The following is a 16,802-nucleotide window of genomic DNA, read 5'->3' as shown; positions in this document are numbered from 1 at the left end:
TGTTTACAGAATTTTGGCACTAACTTTCCGCTTTTATACGGAAAACTATGCACAAATGCAGATCTTAAATGGGGGTATAATGAGTTAGCTATCTCCACTGCAATCGAAGATCTTTGCGGAATTTTTTTCCAGCCAATCACGTAACGCTGTTTGATGACATCATGCCTTTTTATGTTGTTAGCTTTGTGGTGTTGTGTTCCATAAACTATGTAAGGTATTTTCCAGTTCATCATTGGTTTCACTGAGTCTACACGGGAAAAAAGTTAGGCTGTGCTGATTTCCCAACAGTAGATGAGTTTCAACTTTATTTAGTTCTGAGGGTTTATTCCTTCAACGCGAATGGACGTTTTGCTGAAGCCTTCCAGCTGGAAAGCAACTACACTACAGGTAAAGTTAGGTAGCTACTCTTATTTAAATTAAATGCATAGCTAGTTCGCCTGGCATGTGCTACACAAATAATTCAAGATAAGTTTACTAATATAGACTGTATGTTAAAGATTATCTCGGGACTGATGCTGAAACTCGGTCACGCTAAAGTTTGATGATGGTTCTATGCGTTTGACTGTTGTAGCCGTCCCCTCTGTACCCTGTCCCAAGTATCTGGTATATATCGACACCAACCACAATGTTATCAAGTAGGTAATATTTAAGATGACAACACAGTCTGTATTGAAATGATGTGCAGACCGTTATTTTGTCATTGCTATGTCTTTTGCTGCCTATCTGTGTCTTGCACAGATGTGGTGGCACCACAGTGGTGTCCAGTCTATGCAACAAATGCATTATCAATCATGTAGCAATAACAACTCTGTGTAATGAAAGCCTGACGCTGTCATGTACAACTTTTAAATAATTTGAATACAAATCTATATGGCTAAGCATTTTCTTTTACAAACAGGTACAGCATGGTTATATTTGATGGAATTGATGGCTTTTTAAGAAAGGTAAGCAACCAATGTCTCCAATTATTCACACGTGTCTATGACTGAAAGTCAATGTGTTATCCATGTGTCGGCTATAGCCTAGGTTCTACATTCTATCATCTGTTGAGTCATTCAGCACATTTCAGTCTTGGGAGTCAAATGCCACGGCCTCTATAGGTGCTCTGTTGAAAGTGTTGTGTTCTTAATGAAGAGTTTGTTGGATTTGAAGGAGGTGCTCCTCATCACTGTTCCTCTGAACCTCATCTTCTGTGTCGTCAGTAAACTTTCATGCAGTGTCTGTACAAGACATTGAGTTTGTAAGTGTATATAAAAAGGAGGGCATCTGGTGGGCATCTGTAGCTGTCAGTTTCATTCTATAAGTGAAATACACACAACCATATAACCCTAACCCATATAGAGGCCATGGTTGCGATGGACCAGATGTGTATCAGCCATAGTATGCATTAGAATTGGAACTGCTAGTCAGTGCAGAGTACTGCAATGAGGGTGGTTTGTCATATAATTATGATTAAGTAAAGAGTAACAAAGAATGTTAGCAATGAAAGTATTTGGTGAGCTTGGTGTTACAATGCTGTATTCATGTCTTTTGGGGTTTTCATGTACGTAGATAATGTACCTGGGAGCTGCATCGAACAACCTATCAGCCACCACACTGGCCTTCTTCAATGAGTCTGTTCAGTGTTATGGGTTTCCACTCAGGTATGATTCTACAGTATGTGCTTTTTTGGTGGAGCTGAAAGTGACACTTTTTTTCCCCTGTGGCTTTAAGAAGAAATGTTATAGGAAAGCAAAAATGAATGTCTTTCAGTATGGACAGGGTGCAGATAATCATAAGGATTTTTTTTTCCAGAGTACAAGCAGACCATGGTGTGGAAAACCTAGCAGTGGCACGTCTGATGTCAGTGGCCCGAGAATGGGAGTTGTATTGCAGGCAAAAGTGTGCACAATCAAAGGTAAATTTTAATGTACAATTATTTTTGTGTCAATTAATTTCTAGGAATTCAAACTAAAAATGTCTGCTCCAAGAGCAAATGGGAATCTAATGTAATGTACATACATGAATATATGTCATGAAATCTGTTGGTTTAGAACTATGTCCAAAGTCCTATATACTATGAGAAGTTATTTATTATTGAAAAATTTAACTTTAGGATTGAAAGGCTGTGGTGAGACGTGTGGATGGTGGTGACCGATGTGTTCTACCACGTTCTGCACACATTGGAGGAGCAGGGCCAGCTGGACCTCAGCAGCAGTACTCAACTATTCTACTGCCATTATGTGTTCCTGCCCCGTCTGCAAGCCAATCTTGACGTGTGCCGTGAGGGATGGGACAACCATCCAATGAGAACAGAGCAGAACCTGACACCAAACCAGTTGTGGGAAATGGGTCAAGTTCGTAATCCCATTGTGGAACCAGAGTGTCTAGTGTCCAGTTTTGTAATTGGCTGAAAAAATAAAATGTCTTGTCAAAAGAAGTATTTTCATTATGCATTAATAAGTATGGTTTGAGCAATAGTTGCACATTGAAAATATGAAACATTGGTTTATGGCTTACCTATAATCACTAAATCAATTTATACATACATAGTACAACAACAACTTAAAACACTCTTGCACAGAAAAAAACATTGATGGAACAATGTTGTACAATCATTATTAAGGCTTTTCCAATTGGGGGATTTATTTATTCTTTCAGGAGTTGCACATTGCGCAAATCCACTGGGACGGCAGTGGTCATCAAGAAGACCCCCACTCTGGGGTGACTGTTCTAATGCATGACAGCCCAGCAAAGTCTAAGCCTCTGAGTTATTTGGCATGGACATTTACTTAAACACACATGTTTTGTGTTGAGCTGTGCTGAACGCATCGGGGGGGGTTATTTTATTATTTTGCCAGTGCATTCATCCCAAAGACATTGTTCTTCTCATCATGACATACATCATTACTATAAGCGCATTAAACGGCAGTTCGCTTGATACCATACTACAACATTTGGGGAAAAACCTGCTATCCTGCGTCGAAGTTCCTTCAAAGGCACATATTTCACTACACAGGGGGGCCTGACTAACCAGACTACAGTTTGCTTATACTGTAGGTTTTCTGTTAGTTTGCATGTTCAATTATATCACTCTTTTGGTGGCTGCTAACACAGGGAAACTGGGCTCGGAACACATTGTTACTATACATGTTATTTTTATTATGTCAATGTAGGCTGTATTAACTAACTAATTAATTAAGTGAAATTAACAAGCAGCATGACATTACCCATCTACTCTGTTTTGTCATAATTAAAAGTTTGATATGCATCAATTCTAAAGTGCAGTGCTTCTTTTATAGCATTTTGTGACCAGTGGAGACTTGGACCACAATTGGTAATGATAAGCATGGAAATATTGCTTCAATCATTCCAGAGGTACAGCCAGGAGAGCTCTGAAAATGGCCAAATAGCAGGTTTCTTAACAGTTTTGTAAACATTTTTATAAATGACTTATGCCTGTGGCCATTGTCAGTGTGTCCGTAAATGTCCCTAACCCTCAATGTGGAATTACTTACAGATATAAATCAGCAATGCAATGTTTATATTGAGTGTTATGTCAGATAAACAGTCTTACAACATGCATCTGAGTTATCCATATGGTTCAGTTTAAAAGTAGTTCTAACATTGTGTCAGGCAACATCATGCACACATTGTGTCGTAGAGTACATGGTATATAGGTGGAAACACAAATCAAGAAAAGCTACAGTATGGAAGGGACAGATAGCTCCAGTGAAAACAAAAACATACAACAGCTGGTTACACACACAGACACCATCCTGTCCCCCTGCTTATTTTGCCTGCATATTTCAGTAGCCTAGTAAAAAAAAATTAAGAAAAATGTCACAGGTTAGAATCTTTCCTGTACTGGCCTGTTCCTGTGCACGTCTTCTGTCCAAACTTTTATATTTCACTCCTGTAGCAGTGTCCCGCAAGATTCCTAGCCTGACGTTACCCTCTAACAGACAACAAGTTGTGGTGGAATTTCAAGTCAGAAAATACTTTGAAATAAAATGCCAGAGACTAGAGCTGATGGTTTATCCAGAGACTTTTATTCACATTTGCAAAGGCGACCACGTGTCAACCGCTTTATAGTTTCAAATAGGTTACCTCCTTCCTATGCAAATCATTAATACTTCCCAGCTGCATCCACCAATAACATTCAATTCCTACATCTCATCACAGCCTGGTTTCCCCTCCTATTTGTAAAGACAGTTCTCGTGTTACTTCATATTGGTGATGAGCTCATTAGATTTATTCTAGGGCCTGGCACGGTTGGCCTTATCTTCACCTACCAGTGCATTGTTTACTAGGGTTTTCCTCTCTCCCTTATCCTGTTTTTCTCACAGAAAAAGTGTATCTTGTTTCTATCTTCTGCTCACAGCTTGTTTGTCCTGTCCATTTGGATTGTTCACAACTGGTTAGATTTATACCTGCTTCTCTTTTCTGTTGACCATATCCTGCTTTCCCATGCCTTGGTCATCTGTTTTCTCTAACCTTTGCTCCGTCCTGTAACCTGTAAAAACATCTCCACTACTCTCCCTTCACAAATCAATCACTGGCCATCCTGGCCTTCATTCTCTCTCTAACTTTCCTTTGTGGAATTAGGAATCTTTATTTTCTATTAAAATGTACCATATATTCCCCCCTTTGGGACTTAATAGTCCCACATCCTATACTAGTGTTTAAAATGATATACTAATAAATCATGCAAGTGATTCAAAACATTATATTATTGAATCATATAAGTGAAAAATAACATACGTGTGTAACAAAGTTCGATCGTCAGAGGCAGACGCAGTGTGTGGGTGAGGGAATAACCCGTTTATTAAGACAGTACTTCTTATTTCACAATTCGTAATTTATCGCTCTGACTTTCCAGTCGTCTTTTAGTCTGCAGCTTCCTCCTGCTCCGCCGTTCCCAGCCCCTCTACTGAAATGACAAAGGCACACACATGTTAAGCACTAGCCAACGAGGCTTCATTTGCAACAGGTGTGCAACGAAGCCTCGCCGACACAACCCTGGCCACGGTCCTGTAGCTCCCTCTACAGGCCGAACGCTGCATGTCCCCCCACATACCCCCACCGCCCGACACAGGCCGGGGACACGACGGCCGACAACCTACTCCCCCCCCCCTGCACGGGAGAGGAAGTCTGCCACGACCATCTGCACCCCCGGTCTGTGCATGACCGAAAAGTTGAAGGGCTGCAACGCGAGATACCACCGGGTGATCCTCGCGTTCACATCCTTCATGCGGTGGAGCCACTGGAGGGGAGCATGGTCGGAGTAGAGGGTGAAAGCGCGACCCAGCAGGTAGTAGCGGAGGGCGCCGACCGCCCACTTGTTGGCCAGGCACTCCTTCTCCACCGTGCTGTACCGGCCCTCCCTCTCCGAAAGCTTGCGGCTCAGGTACAGCACCGGCCGGTCAGCCCCCTCCACGCGCTGGGTCAGCACTGCTCCCAGCCCTCTATCCGACGCGTCCGTCTGTAGGGAGAAAGGGAGGTTAAAATCAGGCGCATACAGGACCGTTTCTCCACAAAGAGCTCCCTTAAGGGCCTCGAACGACCCCTGGCACTGGCCCGACCATTGGACCGGATCCGGGGCACCCTTCCGGGTGAGGTCCGTCAAGGGACTGGCCAGCTCTGAAAACCCCGGCACGAACTGCCGGTAATAGCCAGCCAGCCCCAGGAAGGCCCTCACCTCCTTCTTTGTCTTGGGCCGAGGAGAGGCGGCGATGGCCGCAGTCTTTTCAATCTGCGGCCGCACCTCCCCCCGACCCAAGTGGTACCCCAGATACCGGATCTCCCTCCGCCCGATCACGCATTTTTTCGGGTTGGCCGTCAGCCCCGCCTGCCTCAGGGACCGCAGAACAGCAGCCACACTCTGCACATGCTGCGCCCAGGTGTCACTGTGAATGACAATGTCATCCAGGTAGGCCGCAGCATAGGCAGAGTGCGGCCGCAGAATACGGTCCATGAGGCACTGAAAAGTGGCTGGGGCTCCGAACAACCCAAAAGGGAGCACTGTGAACTGGAATAGCCCGAGCGGAGTGGAGAATGCAGTTTTCTCCTGGGATACCGGCGAGAGTGAAATCTGCCAGTATCCCTTCGTGCAATCCAATGTCGTGAAATACTTGGCCGTACCAAGCCGGTCCAAGAGCTCGTCGACCCGGGGCATCGGATAAGAATCGAACTTGGAGACCGCATTAACCCGTCTATAATCCACACAGAACCGTATAGCCCCATCTGGCTTGTTGACAAGCACGATGGGGCTACACCAGTCACTGCGGGACTCCTCGACCACACCCAGCTCCAGCATGGCTTCCAACTCCCTGCACACAATGTCTCGTTTGTGCACCGGCAACCTATAGGGACGCGTGCGCACCGTTAAACCCGGCTGCGTTTCTATATGGTGGTCGATGAGCGTAGTCCGACCGGGCAGGGGAGAGAACACGTCGGTGAACTTAGCTTGCAAATCTGCAACGTCCGTGGCCTGGCTAGCAGAGAGATGGTTATCAATACCGACCGGAGTGCTAACTTTCGATTTTGGGACTTCCGGACCGAACTCCTCTCTCTCTGGAATTATCGTAGCCAGAGCAACAGTGACCACGTCGTTCCATTTTTTTAGGAGATTGACGTGATACACCTGCAAGCTATCCCCCCGGTCCGAGCGCACTACCTCATAATCCACGTCCCCCATGCGACGTGTGACCACAAACGGCCCTTGCCACTTCGCGAGTAATTTCGTGCTGGAGGTGGGTAACAATACGAGCACCTTGTCTCCCGGTGTAAATTCTCGTAGGTTAGTTCCCCTGTCGTATAGGCGCTTCTGACGCTCCTGGGCTTGCAGCAAATGCTCGCGTGAGATAACCCCTAGGGCATGGAGCTTTGTGCGCAAGTCCAGGACGTATTGAATCTCACCCTTCCTCCCAATTTTCTTTAAGAAGGTCTAGGACACCCCGGGGCTGACGCCCGTAGAGTAATTCAAACGGGGAAAACCCGGTGGAAGCTTGGGGAACTTCCCGTACCGCAAACAACAGGGGATCTAGCCATTTATGCCAATTCCGACTATCCTCGTGTACAAACTTCCGGATCATTGACTTCAAGGTCCGATTGAACCTCTCGCAAAGGCCATCAGTGGCCGGGTGGTAGACACTGGTTCGAACCGCCTTGATGTTCAACAAGCCATACAGTTCTTTGAGGGTGCGTGACATAAAATTAGTGCCCTGATCGGTGAGAATCTCTTTCGGGATTCCCACGCGGGAGATTACTTGAAACAATGCCTGTGCTACACTCCTGGCAGAGATATTGCGCAGCGGTATTGCCTCGGGGTATCGGGTGGCGTAATCTATCAAGACCAACACAAATCGATATCCCTGTGTACACCGATCAAATGGCCCGATAATATCCATCGCAATGCGGTCGAATGGGTTCTCGACCAATGGTAAGGGCCGCAAGGGGGCCCGTGGAATGGCCGGGGGATTCACCAACTGACATTCGTGACAAGAAGCGCACCACCTACGCACCTCTGCCCGAATTCCCGGCCAATAAAATCGAGCCATTATACGGTTCAGTGTTTTATCATACCCTAAATGGCCCGCCATGGGGTTGAAATGAGCCGCCTGGAAGACCATTTCGCGGCGGCTGCGGGGAACCAACAACTGGGTTACTTCCTCCTGACTATGTGAGTCACGACTTACTCTATATAACCTGTCGCTGATAATCGCAAAATAGGGGTGGGCGCGCACTGTGTCTGGCCGTACCAAAGTACCATCAATTGCTATCACTTGGTCAAAGGCCGATCTTAGGGTCTCGTCACGAGACTGCTCGAGGGGGAAGTCGCCTAGCAGCGGATAGTTCGGCGGGGAAATCTCGGGGTGAGACCCCCCCGCCGGCTCCGGCTCCCCGGCAGTGTCGCGAGGCGCCGCCTCAGCACAGAGCACATTACACGCCTCACACCTCCCTCGCTGTCGTGCACGCATCCCGGTAGCCCTCTTTACCGCTTGAGGAAACCCCTCCCAATCTCCACCTAGAATCAGGGGATGCGTGAGGCGTGGGCTAACCGCCGCCTGTACACTATGTTTTTTTCCCTCATAATTAATTTCCATAGCGACCACAGGATATTCATGAACGTCCCCATGCACACACTTCACCAACACCCTCGACGCCTTCAACAATGCCCCCGGCCGAACCAGGCGCTCCTGGACTGCATGCAGCCTGAATCCAAGAACGCCTGGTGCGTATCATGCTGTATCCTTACCGGAACACGATACGCCGCTCCTGGTCCGGGGGGAGGGCCCGGTATGTCGCCGATGCGGACGACCTGCCCCACCTCCATCACCGGGCACTCGGCCTGCACATGGCCCGGCCGTCCGCATCGCCAACACACCCCCCCTGTCGCTCGGGGTGCTACCTGTGGGGCCAGGGCTGGCTCCGGACGGGTGCGCCCCTGCCATCTCGTCCGCGGGGCGGGCGCCGGCCTTTCCCCTTCCGGTCGCTCGGCTCCTCCTGGGCGCCGGCCCCCTGGCGCGGGGCCGGGGTTGGTCGTTGCAGCTCCCGCGGTGGGAGGGAGAGATGGTCCTCCGCTAGTCCCACGGCGGTCTCGAGATCCTGGGGGCGGTGGTACTTGACCCAGGCGGCAGTTCGGGCCGGGAGCCCCGTGAGGAATTGTTCCAGAACTACCCGGTACCCGACCTCCTCCGCCGAGCTGCTCCTTGGATCCAGCCACCGCCACGCGCTGTCCCGCAGCCGCTGGGCGTAGGCGAAGGGCCGGCTCCCCTCCTCCATAATCAGGGCCCGAAACCGGCGACGGTGCTCCTCCGGTGTGAGGCCCAGGCGGTCCCGAATTGCCCGGGCCAGGGACGGGTAGTCCCGTTGGGCGGCCGCTGGTAGGCTGTGGGCCGCGAGCTGCGCCTCCCCTGACAGGAGGGGCAGCAGATGGTAGGCCCACTCTCCGTCCGGCCACCCCGAGATCCTCGCCGTCCCCTCAAACACCGCGAGGAACGCCTCCGAGTCGTCCAGGTCCCCCATTTTCTGTAGATGGATCTTGGGGGGACCTTGTGCCGACCCGGTCTCCGGCGCCGGCTTGATGGCCCTGGCGAGGTCCTGGAGGAGGGCACGGTCCTCAGCCCTCGCCGCTGTCATCTCTCCCACCGCGGCCTGCTGGCTCTGTTGCAGGATGGTCTGCTGCTCCAGGATCAGCGATATCCTTGATATCGCCGCTGCTAGCGTCTCCATGTCTCTGGCCCCACGTTGGGCGCCAATGTAACAAAGTTCGATCGTCAGAGGCAGTGTGTGGGTGAGGGAATAACCCGTTTATTAAGACAGTACTTCTTATTTCACAATTCGTAATTTATCGCTCCGACTTTCCAGTCGTCTTCTAGTCTGCAGCTTCCTCCTGCTCCGCCTTTCCCAGCCCCTCTACTGAAATGACAAAGGCACACACATGTTAAGCACTAGCCAACGAGGCTTCATTTGCAACAGGTGTGCAACGAAGCCTCGCCGACACAACCCTGGCCACGGTCCTGTAGCTCCCTCTACAGGCCGAACGCTGCATGTCCCCCCACAACGTGTTACATCAGTATTACAATAAACTCCAACTCCTGGGGACATGTCTCTTTTACAGGCAGGGGCGAAAAACCTAGCCTCTTATTCAATATCAATCTACCAGGAAAATTCCCCTGCGGCTGTCATACCATCCAGCCAACCTGGAGCAACCACGTTACAAGTCTGTAACTGAGCACCTGTCCCCATGAGCAACAACTTCCTTCACATTTATATGGTTTCTCAATTGTTAACAAAAAGTAAAATATTGTAAAACAAATCAACCTGTAAATGAGACCTATACTTATCCATTATAAGGGATCATTTGCTGTGTCCCTGAATCTATGACCTTCCCATTGTTGCCACTTTACACATTTTCAATATAGTCATTTTATCAGTAATACAAACAATAGTTGTGATATATGATACCATAAAACACATCATTGTTCAATAAGTCGCAAATCAAAAAAAAAAAAATTCTAAGCGGAACACAGTCCTTATATGGCCAGGGGTTCTTCTTTTTCATGAATGGAGCAGTAGTATTCTCGAGTAGGTGTAACTGTTGGAGCTCGAGGGTCATGGCTGGGTGTCTAGACGATCACTTCGTCGTTTGAGGGGGCAGAAGACTCACTGTCCTCCTCCTCCTAGTCAGGAACAGGATATAGTTCTGGTTGTTCTCCAACTCTGCTGCCTGCTATCGGCGCTGTCCCTGCTGTCACACTCATCTGCTTAATTGTGCTCTGTATAAAGAAAGATCGCAAGAGAGGCATTATACAACAAAACATCAGTCCTAACACTACAATCACTATCTATTGACAGGGCCTGTTCTACTTGGGACAGCAAATACATTAGTATTATTATTTTATATATAGCACTAGTCCCTTCCCCGGGATCCCCCAGGCTCTACTGTCCTTCACGTCCGGCTGGGGGCTGGGTTTCCGGCCCCTGTACAGCCTTTGTACCTGCTTCTGCATTTTCCAGGTCCTCCTGTGCGATCTCACCCGTCCCTTTGTCCTCGTCTCTGGTCTGGCTGAGTGCTTGCCTCGGGACCCTCGTATGGCCCCTCTCTCCTTGGCTCGTTCCACTTCCTCCGGAAGACTTTGATGTACACCTGGTCCCCTGGTGTAATTGGATTGGGCAGGGGTGGCTCCGGCTCCGGCTCCTTGTCTTTTTCCTGTGAATATATAACTTTGTATATCTCAGTTAATTGTTTCATGTATTGCTTTAGTTCCATCTGGAGTTGTTCCAGTGGGGGTCCTTTGTAAGGTCCTCTTAGTGTTGGCACTGGCATGGGTCGACCCGTAAGCATTTCATGCGGTGTTAAGTGTGTGTTTCTGTTAGTCTGCATGCGGTAGCTCATTAATGCAAGTGGCAAGGCATCTACCCAGTTATGCTTTGTGCTGGCACATATCTTCTTCAGCTTTGTTTTGAGGGTACCATTTATTCTATCTACCATTCCTTGTGATTGTGGATGGTAGACACAACTCAGTCTTTGTTTTATTCTTAACTGTTGTATGACTTGTTTCACATTTTTCTGAATATGCTGCACCGTTATCTGAGCTAATCTCATTAGGTATTCCAAATCTGGGTATTACTTCTCTTGTTAGGAATTTGACCGCTGTTCCTGCCCCTAATTCTGCCGATGGCGTTGCTTCGACCCATCTGCTGAATCTATTTATGACAACAAGCATGTATCTTTTTCCATTTACCTTTTTTATCATGTCTACATAGTCCATTACTAAATGTTTGAATGGTCCATCTGGAACTGGTATGTGTCCTAAGGGTGTTGTGACTCCCTTTCTTACATTGTTTTTCTACGCATACTGTGCATTCTGCTAATGCGTTGTCTACCATTGCCTGTAAATAGGGTGACCAATACCCTTGAAGTTTTATTTTTCTCACAACCTCCCCCCTTGCGCAATGGTCAAAACCATGCGCACCAGTGATCCAATATGTCTCCTCTGCATCTAATAAGGGTGTTGATTCTAGGTCTGGTCTTAACTTTGTGAACGTTAGCGAGTGTGCTACAAAACCATGTTCTTCCCCTTCATCTGCCAGTGGTATTAGCTCAGCTGGATTTACTGTGCTACATCTCTTAATAGTGATGTCTGGGTATGTTGATAACGACAAATATGACAGGTTTCTAGCCTGCTTTAGAACAAACCTTCCCTGCTCTAACAGTTCTACTGTCCTGTGATGTGTGTATATTGTTATTGGGTATCCCTAGTAACTGTAATTTGGTCCTCCATAGGGATTGGCTGGTCCTTGTGGAGGCTGCTTCTGTTGCTGGCCATAGCCCTGTTGTCTATTCTCCCTCGGCTGCCATGGATTAGTTGTATAATTCCTTTGGGTCTCTGTCTTCCTCTCCATGGCTGAGACTGCTGGGGCTGCTAGGTATACACATTGATTACAGGTACGGAGGATTGCTCTTGTCCCTGAGGCCTCGGCTCTGGAGGTGGTTCTGATGTGGCCATGTGTGGAACTGGTTTCCCGGTTTTGGCAGACATCAGCCCTTGTATCTTCTCTTTGCTTCGTTCTCTGAGTTCCCCCAGCTGGAGCTGCGTCAATTTTCTCTGGATTTCCTTTTCTTGCTCCTTTTGTCTTAGTTCATCCTTCCGGTATTTTTCCACCACATGGACTAGATGTTTTTGACGTAAGTCCGACCACATCCTCTAACCTGCTTCTCACCTGAGGGGACATGGCTTCCACCACTGCAGTTCTAAACAGAGTTGTCATCAGTGGGTCTCCCTCTGTTTCCACTACTTCAGTTGCTTGTGCAGGTATGTGGCAGGGTTCTCGGTTTCTCCCAGTGGGTCTCCCTTCAAAGTCTTAGGATCCAGCCTTTGTGGGTATTCTTTTCTCAGGGTATCCCACATCAAGGGTCTGGCTCGATCAAATCCCATCCCATCGAGTGCGGCACCGTCTGTTGCCGGTCCCAGTCCACAGGTCAAGAGGATGTCTTCCATCTTTGTCACTCCCAGCACCTTGGCCAGCAGGGCCTTGAGGTCTCCTACCGCCAGCAGCTTCCCCATTGTCTCTTTCTCAAAGCTTCTAATCCATTTACCTGCTCCCTCATGTATGTCAGGTAATCTGCTGACTATCCCCTGCATGTCATGTCCTGCATTGCCCAGGTCCTTGCCTTCCTTTTATCAGGATGGGGCACTGTAATTTATCTGGTGGACATAACTTTTCCCTATCTCTCAACACTCGTGTTGTTGGTCTTTCGTCGTCTTCCTCATCTCTTTTCTCTCTACTACCCTGGTCACTATGATTACCCAGTTCGTACATACTTCGGGATATCTGCTGCATACGTCTTGTGTGTAGTTCTGTCTCCTTCTGGCTCATCCCCCTCACATGCCCCCACTGGAGCCCTTCCTCAGGCTCCGCGTCGTCTCTTGGATAGGTGGGTGTTCGGGCGGTCGCCCCCTCATCTCTGGGTGTGCTGTGTGGCTGCCTCTCTTTTCTGCGTGTACTTTGTTCCTTCATTTTTTCTATCTTCCAGTTTAGTTCTTCCTCCAACAGTTAGTTTCTCTGTCTTTGTTCTGACTCTGGCTCCCATATGCCTTTCTCTACCTGTTTTAGGGCTTCTCTCATCTCTGCATAGCAATCAAGTTCTATGGGCTTCCCTCCTTCACTTTCTTCTTCACTATCCTTCTCTTTCTCCTTTTCCTCTGGACTTATCTCCACTTCTCCATCCGGGTAGATTTTTCCTGTTATTAGAGGGAATTCCCCCTGATTATAGGGTGGAGGCATTGTCTTTTCCTCCTTTTCACTTCCCACTGTATCCTTTCCCAATCTTCTTATTTCTCTAGCACTTTTTAACATTATTTCTCCTTCTGTCTTGAATAGTTTCAACATGTCTGTTTCTCTCTTTCTTTTCTCCTGTCTCTTTTTTGAATTACTTCGAGGTTTGTGGTTTTTTATTAGCGTTCCCATTTCCCTACACACTGCAATATCAAATGTCCCTTCCTTAGGCCATTTTGTGGGAAATTTACTAGTCAGGTTTTCCCATTTTTCTGACATCTTTTTTTAATTCTTTATCTAAAAGTTTTTTTTTGTTTGCTAGTATTTCTACCGGAGTTGTCATGGTAGTCCCTTTCTCCATTTTTCCCACTGCTTTTACTCTATTAGTTCCTGTTCTTGGAGCTTGAATCATTTACTTAACCCACCTTTGAGTATCTGGTGTTACCACTATGATAGGGCAAGGTGTTGACTGTGCTCTTTTTTTTCTTTTTCTTTTCTTTTATTTGTTTATTTATTTATGTATCCCTTTGCTCGTGATAACTATCATTAATTTGGGTCTTGGTTTTATATTAAATTGAGGGATATACACAAAGGGGGAAGAACATCTGTTGATATCCTTCCACTGTCTACAATTAACAACTGTGTGTATGTGTGTCTGTGTATGTGTATGAGATTGTGAGTGTAAGTATGTGTGTGTGTGTATGTATGGGTGTCTGTGTGTGTCTAGGTGTAAAGTGTAAGTATATGTGTGTCTGAGTGTGTGGGTATATGTGTGTGAGTGTGTGTGTGTGTGTGTGTGTGTGTGTATGGTACCTTAGAAACTAAAATAAATACTCTGAGATTAGACATGTAATTCTACAAGTCAAAAAGTTACTTTCACACAGCATATACTTTACAATAAAAATGTTTTAGTTTTCCATTTAGAACTAACTGCTTTCAATCATAAAATACTAAAACAGCTCAGCACACTGGGAATTGTATCGTTACAAAAACTCTTGAACAATTTTTTTTTTTTTTAACTCCCTCCCCTTCAAGGTTGATACCGTCGCACTTGAGTGACGGCCCAAGATGGCGCGCAGCCCTTCTTTTCTTTTAGATGTTCTATTCTATCTTATCTTTATCTCCTAAAGTCAGTTTCCACTGTGTCTCTTACAGCTTTTATCCCAATTGGCCAATGGTTGTCTCTTCTATCTGGTGTTCTTATTTTGACAAATGTTTTAACACATATCAAATGTTTCCTTTTAGAGAAAACGATGGCTTCCTGCCACTTTCGTATACTCCTGAATCTATATTCTTGTTATTTTGTACTTTGGGAGGCATATCGAAATGATTCACGTTGACTCGTTATCTAAAAAATGTGTACTCTTTATTCTTCTGTATATAAAGTCTACAATCTTTCTGTTAGATTAGAAGTTTGTCCTCATTACTTATCCTATACTCTAACTGTCTTTCTCAACACCCGACAAACAGTTTTATACAAAATTTCTGTCTCCCTTCTGTTGCTTTACTCCCACACAACACAACTATATTTCACTCTTTCAACACAACTCAGCGCTTTTTACAAATTTTCACAGCACGACACAGCGAATTCAACAACAAAACAGCACAAAAATATAACACGACACAGCTCTAGTAAAAACACTACTGTCTGCCTTCTCATCTACTTCCGCATACGTCACAGTACTAATGTGACTGTGGGGGGACATGCAGCGTTCGGCCTGTAGAGGGTGCTACAGGACCGTGGCCAAGGTGCGGAAGCGAGGCTTTGTCGCACACCTGTTGCGAATGAAGCCTCGTTAACGAAATGGTTTAAGATGTGTGTGCCTCTGCTTTCAAGAGGACGGCTAGAAAGCGTCGACTGGAAAGTCAACCAGGTCCTGACGTACACTTAAAAATAAACGGGGTTTTCCCTCACCAGACATATCGAGTCCGCCTCTGTGTCCAAGAACATTGTTACATTGGCGCCCAATGTAACAATGTTCTTGGACACAGAGGCGGACTCACATATCACAAGTAATATTACACACTTCTGTCCAGCACTTCAACAATATATCCGATTCACTTCCTCGACACGAACACAGAGTTTATTTGCTGAACTTCAGTCTATATAACCAGCTTCTCATTAATACACTTCCTCAACATAAGAGCTAATTATATCATAAGTACACACTTCTGCACAGCAATTCAACACTATATTTGATACACTTCCTCAACACAAATACAGAATTTACTCACTGAGCTTCAGTCTATACAATCAACTTTCTGTCAATTCACTTCCTCAACATGACAGTTTATAAATACTCTCTGGCTTATCCGTTCAGACCTATATTAATCAATTAAACTCAGCGGTAGCCATAAACATCTGTTTATCCGTGCAGACCTGAAATAATTGATAATACAGCGGTATCTATAAGCTCTTTGCCCGTCCGTTCAGCCCAGTATTGATCTCTTTTCAATTCTGCGGTACCCACAGGACTTGCACGTGACCCAATCTTTGGGCTTTAACTTATTTACAATTATTTACAGTTAGTGCATGCACATTTTTTCTGAAATCCCCAACAGCTCTAGTTCAAATCCTAAATTTGGTTTCTTTATTGGTAAGACTCATGCTAGTGTCCTACCGTCGAGTCCGGAGACCCAGAGCGAACGACACAGATGTTCTATACTAAAGCAGGAATTCTGCTTACCTCAGTTTTATGGCCATTTAATTTGTGCAATCCTTTCTCAACGATAGTTCATGATGCAAGTCTTGTTAATCCAATCCTGTTCGTGACGGCAATTATGTGGTGGAATTTCAAGTCAGAAAATACTTTGAAATAAAATGCCAGAGACTAACTAGAGCTGATGGTTTATCCAGAGACTTTTATTCACAAGTAATAAAAGTTGTTCACATTTGCAAAGGTGACCACGTTGTTCTTTCAGTCAACCGCTTTATAGTTTCAAATAGGTTACCTCCCTCCTATGCAAATCATTCATACTTCCCAGCTGCATCCACCAATAACATTCAATTCCTACATCTCGTCACGGCCTGGTTTCCCCTCCTCTTTGTAAAGACAGTTCAAGATTCAAGATTCTTTATTTGTCACGTGCATACAAGTATACAGTGAAATGCAAAAGTGACAGTGCCACAGAGTTGTGCAACAATAAGTTTTAAAATAGAATAAAATAAAATAGAAGTACTAAAAAATATAAACAGTATGAACAGTATAAACAGTATAAGCAGTATAAACAGCGGTGAAGCAATGTACGCAATGGAATGGCAATATACAATGGCAATGACAGGTTGACAGTACAGATAATTACAGTGGAGGATGAGTCTGCAATGGATGATTATGTGTATATGTTATGATGTCAATGAGTGTGTGAGTGACTTGAGGGGGGCACTGGTGGGGTCATCGTTGATGATCCTGATGGCATGGGGGAAGAAACTCAGTCTTAGTCTCTCCGTTCTTGCTGCATGGCAGCGAAGGCGTTTGCCTGACCGCAGCAACTGGAACAGTCCGTTTTTCGGGTGGTGAGGGTCCTTCATTATCCTG

At 46.2% G+C, this 16,802-nt stretch overlaps 1 long non-coding RNA gene across 1 annotated transcript; it reads left to right on the top strand.

Annotated features, from left to right (window-relative positions):
• Positions 1-212: 212 nt before the first annotated feature.
• On the top strand, positions 213-2,614 carry LOC310823791. The gene is made up of 5 exons (XR_014554963.1): positions 213-387; positions 899-944; positions 1,552-1,643; positions 1,795-1,897; positions 2,096-2,614. It is a non-coding gene; the product is annotated as an uncharacterized lncRNA (long non-coding RNA).
• Positions 2,615-16,802: the final 14,188 nt, after the last annotated feature.

Source organism: Argentina silus, assembly GCF_951799395.1.
Source record: "Argentina silus genome assembly, chromosome: Y".
In the NCBI taxonomy this organism is placed as follows: domain Eukaryota; kingdom Metazoa; phylum Chordata; class Actinopteri; order Argentiniformes; family Argentinidae; genus Argentina; species Argentina silus.
Note: the sequence above shows the minus strand (reverse complement) of the source record. Positions and strands in the feature narration are given on the sequence as shown.